The sequence below is a fragment of the Pristiophorus japonicus genome, chromosome 4, assembly GCF_044704955.1.
Source record: "Pristiophorus japonicus isolate sPriJap1 chromosome 4, sPriJap1.hap1, whole genome shotgun sequence".
In the NCBI taxonomy this organism is placed as follows: Eukaryota; Metazoa; Chordata; class Chondrichthyes; family Pristiophoridae; genus Pristiophorus; species Pristiophorus japonicus.
The window spans coordinates 137,113,128-137,133,547 of record NC_091980.1 but is presented as its reverse complement, the minus strand read 5'-3'; positions in this window follow the sequence as shown (position 1 = coordinate 137,133,547).

Sequence of the window (20,420 nt, the reverse complement as noted above, 5' to 3'; positions counted from 1 at the left end):
TTGGGGAGCGGGCAGGGAAGTGGAGCTGAGTCCATGATCAGATCAGCCATGATCTTATTGAATGGTGGAGCAGGCTCGAGGTGCCGTATGGCCTATTTCTGCTCTTATTTCTTATGTTCTTATATTCTTAAAAGAACAATTTAAAATAGATACTTCTCCAGTGTCCAGAGAAAAACTTACCACCTTAAAAATTATCTTTCAATTCGTTGCTCATCGAGATACCAACTTAGCGTTTCCTTATCTCCAAGGCTACTCTGGTGACGTAGCTAATGGGGAGCAATCTCCTGCATTCCTTAGTGGCTCTAGTCACATTAGCAGGGAGCTTCAGATCAGCTCAGTACCTGACCTGGAGTCTTGGAAAGCACACGTTTGGCTGAATACTGCTGCACACTTTTGAAGTTATTTCCACTTCCCTTAGCCGGATGAGTACAAGATGCACTTGAGTAGATGTGATTGCACTAGCGGTGGTTACAGAGGAGATTTACGAGGATGTTTCCAGGACTGGAGAATTTTAGCTATGAGGAAAGATTGGATAGCCTGGGGTTGGTTTCTTTGTAACAGTAGAGGCTGAGGTGTATAAAATTATGAGGGGCCTAGATAGAGTGGAAAAGAAGGACCTATTTTCCCTTAGCAGAGAAGTCAATAACCAGGGGGCATAGATTTAAAGTCACTGGTAGAAGGATTAAAGAGTAGTTGATAATTTTTCTCACCCAGAGGCTGGTGGGGGTGTTGAATTCACTGTCTGCAAGGGTGGTAGAGACAGAAACGTTCATCACATTTAAAAAGTACTTGGATATGCACTTGACGTGCCTTAACCTACAAGGCTACGGACCAAGAGCTGGAAAGTGGAATTAGGCTAGGTAGCTCTTTTTTGGCCGGCACAGACACGATGGGTCGAATGGCCTCCTTCTGTGCCGTAAATTTCTATGATTCCATGAGAAAGTGGAGATTAGTGAGGAAAATGGTTATTAAAAAAATAGCAAGCTTGAATATTCATAAAGGTAAAAGTCACCAAACGGAATGCATCGAAGAATACTTAAGGAAATGAAGGTAGCAGTTGGGGAGCTGGAACAAATTTGTTTTGCAACAAGTTCAGGAATAGTATCAGATAATTGGAAAATAGCTAATGTTAGTTCAATTATATCTTGACATCTGTATTAGAAAAAACATTGGAGTTTTATACAGAAAGCATTTCCAAGAGCATTTAGCCAGTGCAAGGTAATACCTGCAGCTGAGCTAGCAGAGGCCTCGGAGAGGAAGGTCAGGCTGAACAAATTGATTGGAACTAATCAAGGTAGGATTGCCACCTGTTCCGGATTAGGATCAGCAGTCCAGTTATCCTTTGGGCAGGCTGTCTGGAGATCTGTCAAAAGTAAACAAGTCTGTTTTGGGGAATACAAAACCAGATGTCTGTGTCATATTTTGACTCATCATTTACGAACATCGTTAATGACTTTCTGTAGTAACAAAACAAATGTCAGAATTCAAACCATGATCCTCCAAGCCCCTCCCTCCCTTCCCAGCTCCCATTTCATCCCATCTCGTGTCTGGGGCCTCAACTATTTACAATCAACATCAATGACTTGGATGAAGGGACCGAGTGTAATGTAGCCAAGTTTGCTGATGATACAAAGATGGGTGGGAAAGCAAATTGTCAGGAGGACACAAAAAATATGTAAAGGGACATAGACAGGCTGAGTGAGTGGGAAATACATTGGCAGATGGAGTATAATGTGGGAAAATGTGAGGTTATCCACTTGGGCAGAAGAAATAGAAAAGTAAATTATAATTTAATTATGATTTAAATGGAGAGAAGTTGGAACGTGCTGCAGTACAGAGGGACCTGGGGGTCTTTGTGCATGAAACACAAAAAGTTAGTATGCAGGTACAGCAAGTAATCCGGAAGGCAAATGAAACCTTGGCCTTTATTGCAAGGGGGATGGAGTATAAAAGCAGGGAAGTCCTGTTACAGCTGTATAGAGCATTGGTGAGGCCACACCTACAGTATTGCATACAGTTTTTGTCTCCGTATTTAAGGAAGGATATACTTGCATTGGAGGCTGTTCAGAGAAGGTTCACTCGGTTGATTCCAGAGATGAGGGGGTTGACTTATGAGGATAGGTTGAGTAGGTTGGGCCTATGCACAATGGAGTTCAGAAGAATGAGAGGTGATCTTATAAAACATATAAGATAAAGAGGGGGCTTGACAAGGTGGATGCAAAAAGGATATTTCCACTCATAGGGAAAACTGAAACTAGGGGATATAGTCTCAGAATAAGGGGCCGCCCATTTAAAACTGAGATAAGGAGGAATTTTTTCTTCTCAGAGGGTTGTAAACCTGTGGAATTCTCTGCCCCAGAGAGCTGTGGAGGCTGGGTCATTGAATATATTTAAGGTAGAGATAGACAGATATTTGAGCAATAAGGGAATAAAGGATTATGGGGAGCGGGCAGGGAAGTGGAGTTGAGTCCATGATCAGATTAGCCATGATCTTATTAAATGGCGGAGCAGGCTCGAGGAGCCAAATGGCCTACACCTGCTCCTATTTCTTATGTTCTTATATTTGGGTTTTGTTTGGGTTAACATGGCAACCCTGATCCGGATGAGAGAATTTCCGGCTAAAATGGAACATTTTGACATATTATAAATTGAACAATAATTTGGCTAAATAACAGGATGCAAAAGGTAGCAACCAGTGTTAATTCTTTAAGCTATGACCCTTCTTAAATTGTTATGCTCCTCCTGTACCATGTGGGAACTCAGGGACACTTCCGGTGTCCCTGACGACTACGTGTGCGGGAAGTGTATCCGCCTCGAGCTCCTGATGGTTCGTGTTGCGGAATTGGAGCTGAGGGTGGATTCACTCTGGAGCATCCACGATGCTGAGAATGACGTGAGTAGCACGTGTAGCGAGTTGGTCTTACCGCAGGAGAAGGGTCCACAGCCAGATAGGGAATGGAAGACCAGCAGGAAGAGTAGTGCAAGGAAGGTAGTGCAGGGGTCCCCTGTGGTCATCCCCCTGCAAAACAGATACACCGCTTTGAGTACTGTTGGGGGGGATGACTCATCAGGGGAGGGCAGCAGCAGCCAAGTTCATGGCACCATGGCTGGCTCTGCTGCACAGGAGGGCAGGAAAAAGAGTGGGAGAGCGATAGTGATAGGGGATTCAATGGTGAGGGGAATAGATAGGCGTTTCTGCGGCCGCAACCGAGACTCCAGGATGATATGTTGCCTCCCTGGTGCAAGGGTCAAGGATGTCTCGGAGCGGGTGCAGGACATTCTGAAAAGGGAGGGAGAACAGCCAGTTGTCGTGGTGCACATTGGTACCAACGACATAGATAAAAAAAGGGATGAGGTCCTACGAAACGAATTTAAGGAGCTAGGAGCTAAATTAAAAAGTAGGACCTCAAAAGTAGTAATCTCGGGATTGCTACCAGTGCCACGTGCTAGTCAGAGTAGGAATCGCAGGATAGCGCAGATGAATACGTGGCTTGAGCAGTGGTGCAGCAGGGAGGGATTCAAATTCCTGGGGCATTGGAACCGTATCTGGGGGAGGTGGGACCAGTACAAACCGGACGGTCTGCACCTGGGCAGGGCCAGAACCAATGTCCTAGGGGGAGTGTTTGCTAGTGCTGTTGAGGAGGAGTTAAACTAATATGGCAGGGGGATGGGAACCAATGCAGGGAGACAGAGGGAGACAAAAAGGAGGCAAAAGCAAAAGACAGAAAGGAGATGAGGAAAAGTGGAGGGCAGAGAAACCCAAGGATAAGAACAAAAAGGGCCACTGTACATCAAAATTCTAAAAGGACAAAGGGTATTAAAAAAACAAGCCTGAAGGCTTTATGTCTTAATGCAAGGAGTATCCGCAATAAGGTGGATGAATTAACTGTGCAAATAGATGTTAACAAATATGATGTGATTGGGATTACGGAGACGTGGCTCCAGGATGATCAGGGCTGGGAACTCAACATCCAGGGGTATTCAACATTCAGGAAGGATAGAATAAAAGGAAAAGGAGGTGGAGTAGCATTGCTGGTTAAAGAGGAGATTAATGCAATAGTTAGGAAAGACATTAGCTTGGATGATGTGGAATCTATATGGGTAGAGCTGCAGAACACCAAAGGGCAAAAAACGTTAGTGGGAGTTGTGTACAGACCTCCAAACAGTAGTAGTGATGTTGGGGAGGGCATCAAACAGGAAATTAGGGGTGCATGCAATAAAGGTGCAGCAGTTATAATGGGTGACTTTAATATGCACATAGATTGGGCTAGCCAAACTGGAAGCAATACGGTGGAGGAGGATTTCCTGGAGTGCATAAGGGATGGTTTTCGAGACCAATATGTCGAGGAACCAACTAGGGGGGAGGCCATCTTAGACTGGGTGTTGTGTAATGAGAGAGGATTAATTAGCAATCTCATTGTGCGAGGCCCCTTGGGGAAGAGTGACCATAATATGGTGGAATTCTGCAGTAGGATGGAGAATGAAACAGTTAATTCAGAGACCATGGTCCAGAACTTAAAGAAGGGTAACTTTGAAGGTATGAGGGGTGAATTGGCTAGGATAGATTGGCGAATGATACTTAAGGGGTTGACTGTGGATGGGCAATGGCAGACATTTAGAGACCGCATGGATGAACTACAACAATTGTACATTCCTGTCTGGCGTAAAAATAAAAACGGGAAGGTGGCTCAACCGTGGCTATCAAGGGAAATCAGGGATAGTATTAAAGCCAAGGAAGTGGCATACAAATTGGCCAGAAATAGCAGCGAACCCGGGGACTGGGAGAAATTTAGAAATCAGCAGAGGAGGACAAAGGGTTTGATTAGGGCAGGGAAAATGGAGTACGAGAAGAAGCTTGCAGGGAACATTAAGGCGGATTGCAAAAGTTTCTATAGGTATGTAAAGAGAAAAAGATTAGTAAAGACAAACGTAGGTCCCCTGCTGTCAGAATCAGGGGAAGTCATAACGGGGAACAAAGAAATGGCAGACCAATTGAACAAGTACTTTGGTTCGGTATTCACTGAGGAGGACACAAACAACCTTCCGGATATAAAAGGGGTCAGAGGGTCTAGTAAGGAGGAGGAACTGAGGGAAATCTTTATTAGTCGGGAAATTGTGTTGGGGAAATTGATGGGATTGAAGGCCGATAAATCCCCAGGGCCTGATGGACTGCATCCCAGAGTACTTAAGGAGGTGGCCTTGGAAATAGCGGATGCATTGACAGTCATTTTCCAACATTCCATTGACTCTGGATCAGTTCCTATCGAGTGGAGGGTAGCCAATGTAACCCCACTTTTTAAAAAAGGAGAGAGAGAGAAAACAGGGAATTATAGACCGGTCAGCCTGACCTCAGTAGTGGGTAAAATGATGGAATCAATTATTAAGGATGTCATAGCAGCGCATTTGGAAAATGGTGACATGATAGGTCCAAGTCAGCATGGATTTGTGAAAGGGAAATCATGCTTGACAAATCTTCTGGTGTTTTTTGAGGATGTTTCCAGTAGAGTGGACAAAGGAGAACCAGTTGATGTGGTATATTTGGACTTTCAGAAGGCTTTCGACAAGGTTCCACACAAGAGATTAATGTGCTAAGTTAAAGCACATGGGATTGGGGGTAGTGTGCTGACGTGGATTGAGAACTGGTTGTCAGACAGGAAGCAAAGAGTAGGAGTAAATGGGTACTTTTCAGAATGGCAGGCAGTGACTAGTGGGGTACCGCAAGGTTCTGTGCTGGGGCCCCAGCTGTTTACATTGTACATTAATGATTTAGACGAGGGGATTAAATGTAGTATCTCCAAATTTGCGGATGACACTAAGTTGGGTGGCAGTGTGAGCTGCGAGGAGGATGCTATGAGGCTGCAGAATGACTTGGATAGGTTAGGTAAGTGGGCAAATGCATGGCAGATGAAGTATAATGTGGATAAATGTGAGGTTATCCACTTTGGTGGTAAAAACAGAGAGACAGACTATTATCTGAATGGTGACAGATTAGGAAAAGGGGAGGTAAAACGAGACCTGGGTGTCATGGTACATCAGTCATTGAAGGTTGGCATGCAGGTACAGCAGGCGGTTAAGAAAGCAAATGGCATGTTGGCCTTCATAGCGAGGGGATTTGAGTACAGGGGCAGGGAGGTGTTGCTACAGTTGTTCAGGGCCTTGGTGAGGCCACACCTGGAGTATTGTGTACAGTTTTGGTCTCCTAACTTGAGGAAGGACATTCTTGCTATTGAGGGAGTGCAGCGAAGATTCACCAGACTGATTCCTGGGATGGTGGGACTGACCTATCAAGAAAGATTGGATCAACTGGGCTTGTATTCACTGGAGTTCAGAAGAATGAGAGGGGACCTCATAGAAACGTTTAAAATTCTGACGTGTTTAGACAGGTTAGATGCAGGAAGAATGTTCCCAATGTTGGGGAAGTCCAGAACCAGGGGTCACAGTCTAAGGATAAGGGGTAAGCCATTTAGGACCGAGATGAGGAGAAACTTCTTCACCCAGAGAGTGGTGAACCTGTGGAATTCTCTACCACAGAAAGTAGTTGAGGCCAATTCACTAAATATATTCAAAAGGGAGTTAGATGAATTCCTTACTACTAGGGGGATCAAGGGGTATGGCGAGAAAGCTGGAAGGGGGTACTGAAGTTGCACGTTCAGCCATGAACTCATTGAATGGCGGTGCAGGCTAGAAGGGCTGAATGGCCTGCTCCTGCACCTATTTTCTATGTTTCTATGTAACGTTCAGGTAGAGCGTCTGGAATGCACTGCCTGAAAGGGCGGTGGAAGCAGATTTGATAATTTTCAAAAGGGAATTGGATCAATACAGCGCTGTGGGGTAAGGGCAGGAGAGTGGGACTAATTGGATTGCTCTTTCAAAGAGGAGACACAGGCACGATGGGCCAAATGGCCTCCTTCTGTGCTGTGTCATTCTATGAATCTATGGACTTCAACAGCTAGACTTTCCTATGAGCCCCTCAATACCTGATTGCCCGCTCAGAAAACCGCTAACATTTGATAAGTAACACTGGCGGGAATTTCCACTTTTATGTTAAAACTAATTAAAATTAATCACCCGGCGAGAAAATGGGCGTTATTCTCGGCGGTTAAGGGGAAACTAAGGAGGGCGGTTTTTAAAAAATTTAGTCCAAGACTGCTGTTGGGCCTAGGGAAGTGGGAAACTTAAAAAAAACAATGTCAATTTTAAAAAAAACGTAAAAAGCATTCCCAAGACACTTTGACTCCTAATCGACGTTTAAAAATTTTAAAAAATGAAGGTTTTACAGGGCGGTTCCCGCGGCGATGTGGACGGGCTTCTGTTGAGGCCAAACTTACGCCCTGGCAATTTTCTCGCCGTTGCATGTCGGCGGTTTGGTCCCAGCAGCCGTTTTCAGATTTGGGCGATACCACTAAAAAACGAAGGGGGAAACTTTCGCCGGGCGGAAAAACAGCTGAACCGCCGAGAAAATCACTCAGAACCCACCGAAAATTATCGGAAAATCTAGTCCGAAGAGTTTAAATTCAGATATTGTGAAGCGTATGTACATTTTGATTACACCATGCTTGAGAGAGAAATGTATGGTATATTAGTTTCTGGGCAAAGTTGTGACGTAATGCAGGGTTTAACCGATGAAGAAATTTGTTCTAGTTTTCTTAGGTCCATTTGGATCAGGGATTGAGGGAGTTCTGCCAACTAATGGTCACTTTGCTTTTGCTTGTCTGCTTACTGCTCTTCGGAGATAGTTTACGAGATTCTCTAAAAGGGCCCGAGACTACTTGTTATGCTCTAGTTCTAGGCAGAGACCAAACATGACCCAATCAGATTGGGGGTATGCCCCAGTCTAACTAATAGCATCACCTCCAGAAATTTCCACCCAATGCATCATATTCAACTGCATGTCAAAAGACAAGACAGGAACTGCAAGGACTATGAGTGATTTTATAATCCCAAAGTTCAAAGCACATTAGGTCTACTCACTTGAAAACAAGCATCAGCCACTAGCTGCAGGAAGGCGCTTCACTCTCTCTATGCCTCTATTTATGAAGCCCAGGATCCCATATGCTTTTTTAACCGCTTTCTCAACCTACCAGCCACCTTTAATGATTTGTGCACACATACCCTTAGGTCTCTCTGTTCATGCACCCACTTTAGAATTGTACCCTTTAGTTTATATTGCTTGTCCTTATTCTTCCTACCAAAATGTATCACTTCGCACTTTTCAGTGTTAAATTTCATCTGCCCTGTGTCTGCTCATTCCACCAGCCTGTCTATGTCTTCCTGAAGTCTATCACTATCCTCCTCACTGTTCTCTACACTTCCAAGTTTTGTGTCAAATGCAAATTTTGAAATTGTGCCCTGTACACCCAAGTCATTAATATATATCAAGAAAAGCAGTAGTCCCAGAACCGACCTCTGGGGAACACCACTGTATACCTTCCTCCAGTTCAAAAAACAACCTTTCACCACTACTCTCTGTTTCCTGTCACTTACCCAATTTTGTATCCGTGCTGTCGTTGTCCCTTTTATTCCAAGGGCTTCAACTTTTCTGGCACTGTTACCTGATTCTGCCTATCACCCTTTTTAAAAGTTGGAAAATTTAAAAATTGGACCTTGGGTGTTTGTCAAATTGGCCAGCAGCCCGATCTATTATACGGTTCCTTATTCAGTCTAAGTCGGTATTCTCATCTATTTTATTATTAACAACTTTACTGTTAATAGCATAACTTATTGCTGTTAATTGAACATCAACTGTAAAAGAAAAGGCTGATGCAAAGTTTTGATTTAATATCTCTGCCATGCCCCAAGAATCCCTTCTGATCTATCCCAGAGGATCTTTCAATGGCTCAATACAGCCTGTGATGGTCCTCTGACTTCCAATCTGGCAGACATTGTCTGGTATGACCATGCCAAGTATTGGTAGCCAATCTGTAGCTAATATGCATTGTCTGGTAGGACTATGCCAAGTATTGGTAGCCAGTCTGTAGCTAGTATGCATTGACTGGTATGACTATGCCAATATTGATAGCCAGTCTGTAGCTAGTACGCTTTGTCTCATGTGATGGTGCCAAGTATTGGTAGCCTACAGGTTGTGAATAGGCCTAGAGACAATGGCTTAGATTTTCTGTATTAGGGTGCCAGTCCGCAGCTATGTCGATCAAACCAGATATGAAAACATCTCTGGGAAACACTCTGGCAGCTTATGCTCATTCTTGCCCTTGGTACATTAGCAATACTGAATGCTAGGGGATACCAGATTGCTAATGTACCAAGGGCAAGAATGAGCATAAGCTGTGCACTCTGGAGAAGGGGCATTGACATTTTAAACTCCGGAAGGGATTTGCATCAATCAACATGGTGATCCATTCAACTCCAATCCCCTCAAAGTATTTCCGTTTCATTGGCTTTTCCAAGAGGCCATTGGCCAAGCTTCTCTGTGGTGGGCCTCCAATCATTGCCCACTTCCACCTTCCATTCTGGGAAGTGTGCCCAGCAAAGGGGAAGGGGCCCATTGGAGAAGTGGATATGACCGTGTCCCACCCCCAAAGGTGTGTCAGGATTCCGCACGAGTGGAAAATCCCAGCCCTACATGATCATCTCTCCCAGACGACTGTCTGATATTGGTAACATTGACCATTAAGGAACTTTGTGCCAGCTGAGTATTCAGCAGTGACCAGCCACTAACGATAGTTCCTGGGGTCAGTCAGCTCCAGCCAACCTGGGGGCCAGTTCATGGCACTGGGTCCCGTGGAAATCAACAAAGGTGCTCAAGAATGCACACTGGACCAGAGCTATAACTTGTGGGCTAGATTCAGTCAGTGGCACACGGTTTAGCCCCATCGCACCAGAGTAGCATGCTGGAGAGTGGACACACAAAATGGTGAATCTTCCATAGAGTTAAAAAAAGGCTCAGTGGGTAGTGGTCACGCCTTTGAGCCAGAAGGTCGTGAGTTCAAGTTCCACTCCAGAGACTTGAGCACAAAATCCAGGCTGACACCCCCAGTGCAGTACTGAGGGAATCATCATCAACATAGGCAATCCTTCGAAATCGAGGAAAACTTGCTTCCACTCTAAAAGTAAGTTCTTAGATGACTGAATAGTCCAATATGGGAATTACAGTCTCTGTTACAGGTTGGGCAGACAGTCGTTAAAGGACAGGGTGGGTGGGACAGGTTTGCCGCACACTCCTTCCGCTGCCTGCGCTTGGTTTCTGCATACTCTCGGTGATGAGACTCGAATGCTCAGCGCCCTCCCGGATACACTTCCTCCACTTATGGGAATCCCTGGCCATAGACCACCCTGTGTCGGTGGGAATGTTGCACTTTATCAGGGAGGCTTTGAGGGTGTCCTTGAAATGTTTCCTCTGCCCACCTGGGGCTCGCTTGCTGTGTAGGAGTTCCGAGTAGAGCGCTTGCTTTGGGAGTCTTGTGTCAGGCATGCGAACAATGTGGCCCTCCCAGCGGAGCTGGTCGAGTGTGGTCAGTGCTTCAATGCTGGGGATGTTAGCCTGATCGAGGACACTAACTGTTGTGTATCTGGAAAGCATGCATTCCCATGTTCCGCCACCAGGGTGCTCATCCCCTGAAGTCCCAAGAGATCCCAGCATCCCTTGAGAGCACTGTATATAAGCTGGCCCCTGAGGCCTGTTCTGCACTCTGGAGTGTCTTATTAAAGACTGAGGTCACTGTTACTTTAACCTCCCTGTGTGCAGCCTCCTCTGTGTTAGGAACACAATAACTGACGACGAGAATACGAATCTAACGCAAAGATGCAGCAAACTGTGGGCTTCCTGGAGAAGTTCTCGGAGGGTGAGGAATGTGAAGCCTATGTCGAACGGCTAGACCGGTACTTTGTAGCCAACGAGCTGGACGGAGAAGGAAGCGCTGCAAAAAGGAGAGCGGTCCTCCTCACAGTCTGCGGGGCACCGACCTACAACCTCATGAAGAATCTTCTGGCTTCGGTGAAACCCACAGATAAGTCGTATGAGGAGCTGTGTACACTGATTCGGGAGCATTTTAACCCGAGGGAGAGCGTGCTGAGGGCGAGGTATCGGTTCTGCACGTGCCAGCGATCTGAAGGTCAGGCAGTGGCGAGTTACGTCGCCGAGCTAAGGTGACTTGCAGGACAATGTGAGTATGATGGCTACCTGGAGAAAATGCTCAGAGACTTTTTTGTACTAGGCATTGGCCACAAGACCATCCTACGAAAACTTTTGACTGTAGGGACACCGACCCTCAGTAAGGCACAGCCATTTATGTCCACCAGTGATAACACCAAACAAATTTCTCAGCACACAAGTGCTAGCAATGTTCATAAATTAACTGGAGCTGTGTTTGTGAGCAGAAATGTACAGGGCAGAACCCACGAGTCTGCAACTGCCAGCAAGCCTCAAGTGACCCAGATGACTCAGAGTCCCCAACAAAGGATAAAGTCAAGGCAATTCACACCTTGTTGGTGTTGTGGAAGCTTCCATTCAGCCTATTCATTCCGCTTCAAAGGGTATGTTTGCAAGAGCTGTGGAACAATGGGGCACCTCCAACGAGCTTGCAAATGAGCTGCAAGCTCTGCAAAACCTGCTAACCATCACATGGCAGAGGAAGATCGGTCCATGGTGGATCAAAGCAATTTCGAGCCTCAGAGAGAGTAGGCAGATGCTGAAGTACATGGAGTGCACACATTTTCGATGGAATGTCCACCTATAATGCTAAACGTAAAATTTAATGGCTTACCCGTAGCCATGGAACTGGACACTGGTGCTAGCCAATCCAGCATGAGTAAAAAGATGTTTGAGAGACGGTGGTGCAACAAGGCATTCAGACCAGCCCTGAGACCCGTCCACACGAAACTGAGAACATACACCAAAGAGCTTATCACTGTCCTGGGCAGTGCCATGGTAAAGGTCATCTATGAGGGCACGGTGCATGAACTGCCACGTTGGATTGTCCCAGGCGATGGCCCCACATTGCTTGGAAGGAGCTGGCTGGGCAAAATCCGCTGGAACTGGGATGACATCCGAGCGCTATCACATGTCGATGAGGCCTCATGTACGCAGGTTCTTAACAAATTTCCTTCCCTTTTTGAGCCAGGCATTGGAAACTTTTCCAGGGCGAAGGTGTGGATCCACTTTGTCCCAGAGGCACGACCCATTCACCAGAAGACATGGGCGGTACCTCACATGATGAGGGAGAGAGTGGAAATTGAGCTGCACAGGCTACAATGCGAGGGCATCATCTCACCAGTAGAATTCAGCGAGTGGGCCAGCCCGATTGTTCCAGTACTCAAAAGTGATGGCACGGTCAGGATTTGCGGTGATTATAAAGTAACTATTAATCGTTTCTCGCTACAGGACCAATACCCGCTACCTAAGGCAGACGACCTATTTGCGACGCTAGCAGGAGGCAAGACGTTCACCAAGCTCGACCTGACTTCGGCCTACATAACGCAGGAGCTGGAGGAGTCTTCGAAGGGCCTCACCTGCATCAACACGCACAAGGGACTGTTCATCTACAACAGATGCCCATTTGGAATTCGGTCGGCTGCAGCGATCTTCCAGAGAAACATGGAGAGCCTACTCAAGTCGGTACCACACACGGTGGTCTTTCAGGACGACATATTGGTCACGGGTCGGGACACTGTCGAGCACCTACAAAACCTGGAGGAGGTCCTCCAGCGACTGGATCGCGTAGGGCTGCGGCTGAAGGGGTCGAAATGCGTCTTCATGGCAACAGAAGTGGAGTTTTTGGGGAGAAAGATCGCGGCGGATGGCATTAGGCCCACAAACGCCAAGACAGAGGCTATCAGGAACGTGCCCAGGCCACAGAACATCACGGAGCTACGGTCGTTTTGGGGACTCCTCAACTATTTTGGTAACTTCCTACCGGGGTTAAGCACCCTTTTAGAGCCCCTACATGTGTTATTGCGCAAAGGTGAGAACTGGGTATGGGGAAAAAAACAAGTAATTGCTTTTGAGAAAGCCAGAAACATTTTATGCTCCAACAAGCTGCTTGTATTGTATAACCCGTGTAAAAGACTCGTACTAACATGTGACGCGTCGTCGTATGGAGTCGGGTGTGTATTACAACAAGATAATGTTGTGGGGAAGTTGCAACCTGTCGCCTATGCTTCCAGGAGCTTGTCTAAGGCCGAGAGGGCCGACAGCATGATTGAGAAAGAGGCATTAGCATGTGTGTTCGGGGTAAAGAAAATGCATCAGTACCTGTTTGGCCTCAAATTTGAGCTGGAAACCGATCACAAGCCCCTCATATCCCTGTTCGCTGAAAACAAGGGAATAAATACTCATGCCTCAGCCCACATACAAAGTTGGGCACTCACGCTGTCAGCGTATAACTATACCATCCGCCACAGGCCAGACACCGAGAACTGTGCGGATGCTCTCAGTTGTCTACCGTTGCCCACCACGGGGGTAGAAATGGCACAGCCTGCAAGCTTGTTGATGGTGGCGCAGCCTGCAGACTTGTTGATGGTCATGGAAGCGTTTGAAAATGATAAATCACCTCTCACGGCCAGCCAGATTAGGACTTGGACCAGCCAAGATCCTCTGCTGTCCCTAGTAAAAAACTGTGTACTGCATGGGAGCTGGGCCAGCATCCCTGTTGAAATGTAAGAGCTAATCAAGCCATTCCAGCAGCGAAAGGACAAGCTGAGCATTCAGGCAGACTGCCTGTTGTGGGGTATCGAGCGTAGTGCTACCAAAAAAGGGCAGGGAGACGTTCATCTCGGATCTCCACAGCACTCACCCAGGTATAGTAATAATGAAAGTGATAGCCAGATCCCACGTGTGGTGGCCCGGTATCGACTCTGACTTAAGAGTCCTGTGTACGGCAATGCCGCATATGTGCTCAATTGAGCAACACGCCCAGAGAGGCACCACTAAGTTTGTGGTCCTGGCCCTCCAGACCATGGTCGAGGATCCATGTCGACTATGCAGGCCCGTTTCTCGGTAAAATGTTCCTGGTGGTGGTGGATGATTTTTCAAAATGGATTGAATGTGAAATAATGTCAGGAAGCACTGCCATCGTCACCATTGAAAGCCTGAGGGCCATGTTTGCCCCCACGGCCTGCCTGACATACTGGTCAGTGGCAACGGGCCATGTTTCACCAGTGCCGAATTTAAAGAATTCATGACCCGCAATGGGATCAAACATGTCACCTCGGCCCCGTTTAAACCAGCCTCCAATGGGCACGCAGAGCGGGCAGTACAAACCATCAAACAGATCCTTAAACGAGTCACAGAAGGCTCACTCCAAACCCGCCTGTCCCGAGTACTGCTCAGCTACCGCACGAGACCCCACTCGCTCACAGGGGTGCCCCCGGCTGAGCTACTCATGAAAAGGACACTTAAAACCAGACTCTCGCTGGTTCACCCTAACCTGCATGATCAGGTAGAGAGCAGGTGGCAGCAACAAAATGTAAACGATGGTCGCGCCACTGTGTCACGGGAAATTGATCTGAATGACCCTGTGTATGTGCTAAACTATGGACATGGTCCCAAGTGGATCGCGGGCATGCTGATAGCTAAAGAAGGGAATCGGGTGTTTGTAGTCAAACTAGACAATGGACAATTTGTAGAAAGCACCTGGACCAAACGAGGCTACGGTTCACAGACTGCCCTGAACAACCCACAGCAGACACCACCTTTTTCAAGCCCACAACACACACCCAAAGGATCAACGACACCACGCCGGACCAGGAAATCGAACCCATCACGCCCAACAGCCCAGCAAGGCCAGGCTCACCTAGCAGCCCTGCAGGGCCAACAACACGCCAGCCCAGCGAGGGCACATCCAACACACCAGAACAGACATTTGTACCAAGGCAGTCCACCAGGGAAAGAAAGGCTCCCGACCGCCTCACCTTGTAAATAGTTTTCATTTTGACTTTGGGGGGGGGGGGGGCGGGAGTGATGTTGTGTATCTGTAAAGCATGCACTCCCATGTTCCGCCACCAGGGAGTTCATTCATCCTCTGAAATCCCAAGGGATCCCAGCATCCCTTGGGAGCACTATATATAAACCGGCCCCTAAGGCCTGTTCCTCACTCTGGAGTGTCTTATTAAAGACTGAGGTCAATGTTACTTTCACCTCTCTGTGTGCAGTCTCATCTGTGTTAGGAACACAATACTAATGTTGGTGCGTCTGTCCTCCCAGGGGATTTGCAGGATCTTGCGGAGACATCGTTGGTGGTATTTCTCCAGCGATTTGAGGTGTCTACTGTACATGGTCCATGTCTCTGAGCCATACAGGAGGGCAGTTATCACTACAGCCCTGTAGACCATGAGCTTGGTGGCAGATTTGAGGGCTTGATCTTCGAACATTCTCTTCCACAGGCCACCAAAGGCTGCGCTGGTGCACTGGAGGCGGTGTTGAACCTCATCGTCGATGTCTGCCCTTGCTGATAATAGGTTCCCGAGGTATGAAAAGTGGTCCACATTGTCCAGGGCTGCGCCGTGGATCTTGATGACTCGAAGGCAGTGCTATGTGGCTGGGTCAGGTTGATAGAAGACCTTTGTCTTATGGATGTTTAGTGTAAGGCTCATGTTTTCATATGCCTTGGTGAAGATGTTGACTATGACTTGGAGTTCAGTTTCTGAATGTGCGCAGATGCAAGCGTCGTCCGCATACTGTAGTTCGACAACAGAGGTTGGGACCGTCTTGGCTCTGGCCTTGAGACGATGAAGGTTGAACAGCTTCCCACTTGTTCTGTAGTTTAGCTCCACTCCAGCAGGGAGCTTGTTGAGTGTGAGGTGGAACATTGCAGCGAGGAAGATCGAGAAGAGGGTTGGCGCGATGACGCAGCCCTGCTTGATCCCGGTTCAGACATGGATTGTGTCTGAGATGGATCCGTTGGTCAGTATCACGGCTTGCATGTCATCGTGGAGCAGATGGAGGATGGTGACGAACTTTTGGGGGCAGCCGAAACGGAGGAGGATGCTCCATGGTCCCTCACGGTTGACAGTGTCGAAGGCCTTTGTAAGGTCAAAGGAGGCCATGTACAAGGGTTGGTGCTGTTCCCTGCATTTTTCTTGCAGCTGTTGCGCTGTACAAACCATGTCCGTTGTACCCCGTAGTGGACGGATCCGCACTGTGACTCCGGAAGGAGCTGGTCGGCCACTGGGAGAAGACGGTTGAGGAGGATTCTAGCGACGACTTTCCCAGTGGCTGATAACAGGGAGATTCCTCTGTAGTTGCTGCAGTCGGACTTGTTCCCTTTTTTAAAGATGGTCATGATTACTGCATCTCTGAGATCTCCTGGCCTCTCTCCTCCTTCCAGATGAGAGAGAGGAGGTCATGCATTCGTGTCAATAGTGCCTCTCTGTCATACTTCAGCGCCTCAGTGGGGATTCCATCCGCTCCCGTTGCCCTGTTGTTCTTGAGCTGGCGGGTGGAATTTTGTGCCTCATGCAGGGCTGGGGTTTTGCTGAGATGGTGGTGGGTAGCATGCTGCGAGATGGAGTCGAGGACACTCGAGTCAAAGGCAGAGTCTCGGTTAAGGAGATCTTCGAAGTGCTGCTTCCAGTGGGCCCTGACTGCCTCGGTGAGTGTCTCCCCGTTCTTGGCCAGCAGTGGGGTGAGGCCTTGGGTGCTTGGGCCGTAGGTGGCCTTGACTGCGGTGAAGAATCCTCGTACATCATGACTGTCGGGCAGCTGCTGGATCTCCTTTGCTTTCTCCACCCACCATCTATTCTTTAGGTCATGGGTTTTTTGTTGGACCTCGGCCTTAAGCCATCTGTAATGTTGCTTTGCTGCTCCCGAGTTCGGTTGTTGCTTTAGGTTCAGAAATGTCCTGAGCTTGCGATTTATTAGCTCTTGGATCTCCTGGATCTACTGATAGAGTGCTGCACTGTCAGAGGTGCCGTCTTTTGGATGAGATGTTAAATGGAGGCCCCGTCTGCCCTCTCAGGTGGATGAAAAGGATCCCAGGGCACTATTTCAAAGCAGAGTAATGGAATTCTCCCACAGAGTCTTGGCCAATATTTATCCCTTACCCAATATTACTAAAAGAAACAGATTACCTGGTCATTATCACATTGCTGTTTGTGGGATCTCGCTGAGCGAAATTGGCTTCTGCCTTATCCCCCACATTCCAACAGTAACTACACTTCGAAAGTATTTCATTGGTTGTAAAGCGCTTTGGAACATATATATTAAATAGGTGCTATATAAATGCAATTTCTTTCTTTATAATGGTGGAGAGTCTTCCAAAAGGTACTGGACATCATTTCCTAAAGGAGAGATGTAGGGGGTGGTACATTCTTCGCACAGAATATTCTACCCATTCATTCCTTTTTATATAAACAATACTACAATCAATGCATTACAGTATATTGACAACCATTGGCATTGGACACTCGACAATTGTGACTGTAGACTTTGTGGTCCTTGTTATGAATGGTATCAGCTGATGGACTGACAACAGACATTTGGATAATCTAAGATTTCTTGAAACATGTTCCCAGTTTCCTCATTAACTCCAAAAATGGCATTTTAACATAAAATTCTAATGAAGTATATTTCAAGATGGGCTCACTACATCACGCTAACACCGCCGTTTGTCATTTGTACCCTGACAGACACCATTAGCTCGTTTCACCCACTGGGAGCTGGTCCAGATGAATATGTGTCATCGTCATCCACTGTTTCCGAATCATTACACCCGACTCACTTCAGCTGCTTTCCCTGCATTTTAAATTGAATCGCGATTTTTGGAAGTGTTTAAAGAATTTCACAACATAAAAGTCTCAAGTAAGTTCCAATGCGGATGACACAATCCCGCATTGCTTCTCGAAAACGTTTGACCCCTGAATGATTCTGATAATTCCGTGTTAAAAGGACGTGTTGATGCACCTTTCTGGCAAGGAGTGATCGCATCTGGCGAGCAGGTAACAAAAGCACAAAGTGGTACTTTTCAGAGACGGAAAAGCCCTCAAATAAAGCTTTTAGCTCTTTCAGCGCACAGTTCAAACAAATAAACTGGCTAACCAAAGAACAATATACTTCAGCAAGATTTGTTTAAAGTATTTTTTCTCTGACAATTTTCTCCCCTTCTGCCTGGGCTACAGTCTGTCAAAGGCTCGGACTCCTGCCTGGGGTATAGTCCCTCAAAGGGCCAACTCCTGTCCGGAGTACAGTCCCTCAAAGGCCCAACTCCTGTCTGGGGTACAGTCCCTCAAAGGCCCGACTCCTGTCTGGGGTACAGTCCCTCAAAGGCCCGACTCCTGTCTGGGGTCTAGTCCCTCAACGGGCCGACTCCTGTCTGGGGTATAGTCCCTCAAAGGGCCAACTCCTGTCTGGGGTATAGTCCCTCAAAGAGCTGACTCCTGTCTGGGGTACAGTCCTTCAAAGGCCCGACTCCTGTCTGGGGTATAGTCCCTCAAAGGGCCGACTCCTGTCTGGGGTACAGTCCCTCAAAGGCCCGACTCCTGTCTGGGGTATAGTCCCTCAAAGGGCCGACTCCTGTCTGGGGTACGGTCCCTCAAAGACCCGACTCCAGTCTGGGGTACAGTCCCTCAAAGAGCCGACTCCTGTCTGGGGTATAGTCCCTCAAAGACCCGACTCCAGTCTGGGGTACAGTCCCTCAAAGGCTCGACTCCTGTCTGGGGTATAGTCCCTCAAAGGCCCGACTCCTGTCTGGGGTACAGTCCCTCAAAGGCCCGACTCCTGTCTGGAGTACAGTCCCTCAAAGGGCCGACTCCTGTCTGGGGTACGGTCCCTCAAAGGCTCGACTCCTGTCTGGAGTACAGTCCCTCAAAGGGCCGACTCCTGTCTGGGGTACGGTCCCTCAAAGGCTCGACTCCTGTCTGGGGTATAGTCCCTCAAAGGGCCGACTCCTGTCTGGGGTATAGACCCTCAAAGGGCCGACTCCTGTCTGGGGTATAGTCCCTCAAAGGGCCGACTCCTGTCTGGGGTACGGTCCCTCAAAGGCTCGACTCCTGTCTGGGGTATAGTCCCTCAAAGGCCCGACTCCTGTCTGGGGTACAGTCCCTCAAAGGGCCAACTCCTGTCTGGGGTATAGTCCCTCAAAGGGCCGACTCCTGTCTGAGGTATAGTCCCTCAAAGGGCCGACTCCTGTCTGGAGTACAGTCCCTCAAAGGCCCAACTCCTGTCTGGAGTACAGTCCCTCAAAGGCCCGACTCCTGTCTGGGGTACAGTCCCTCAAAGGCCCGACTCCTGTCTGGGGTACAGTCCCTCAAAGGCCCGACTCCTGTCTGGGGTACAGTCCCTCAAAGGCCCGACTCCTGTCTGGGGTACAATCCCTCAAAGGCCCGACTCCTGTCTGGAGTACAGTCCCTCAAAGGCCCGACTCCTGTCTGGGGTACAGTCCCTCAAAAGCCCGACTCCTGTCTGGAGTACAGTCCTCAAAGGCCCGACTCCTGTCTGGGGTACGGTCCCTCAAAGGCCCGACTCCTGTCTCGAGAAAGGTAATTCAAAGGCACCAACTGCTATCTCATAAGAACATAAGAAATAGTAGCAGGAGTAGGCCATTGGCCCCTCGAGCCTTCTCCGTCATTCAATAAGATCATGGCCGATCTGATCTTGGGCTCAACTCCACTTCCAAGCCCATTCCCTGTAACCCTTGACTCCCTTATTGTTCAAAAATCTGTCTATCTCCAACTTAAATATATTCAATGACCCAGTCTCCACAGCTCTCTGGGGCAGAGAATTCCAAGGATTCATGACCCTCAGAGAAGAAATTCCCCCTCGTCTCCGTTTTAAATGGGCGACCCCTTATTCTGAAACTATGTCCCCTCGTTCTCGGGAAAGGTCATTCAAAGAGACCGACTTCACTCTCCGTCACAGTCTCTCAATGGCACCAACCCTTCTTGTGGGTACAGTCACTGTGGAGAGATGGTACCCTCAGAGAAGAGTCAAAGGAATTGCTGTGTGCTTTGTAGATGGGGGGCTTACATTAAATGAGGATTCCTAAAGCCTTCGCATTAACCCTCCGACTGCCATCAGATCCCACGACGTGCCTCATATCCCTGGTCTGGCTTTGTTTATATATAAACTCATATATAAAACACTGTTTTACAGTAATAAAACCACTCAATTGTTAGGAATAACTCTCATCATAGGCAGTCCCTCAGAATTGAGGAGGACTTGCTTCCACTCCCAAAGTGAGTTCTCTGGTGGCTGAACAGTCCAATGTGAGAGCCACAGACCCTGTCACAGGTGGGACAGACATTTGTCAAGGGAAGAGGTGGGTGGGGCTGGTTTGCCGCACGCTCCTTCCGCTGTCTGCGCTTGACCTCTTCACGCTCTTTGCGTTGAGACTCGAAGAACTCAACGCCCTCCCGGATGCACTTTCTCCACCTCGGGCAGTCTTCGGCCAGGGTCTCCCAGGTGTTAGTGGTGATGTCGCACTTTACCAGGGAGGCTTTGAGGGTGTCCTCGTAACACTTCCACTGCCCAC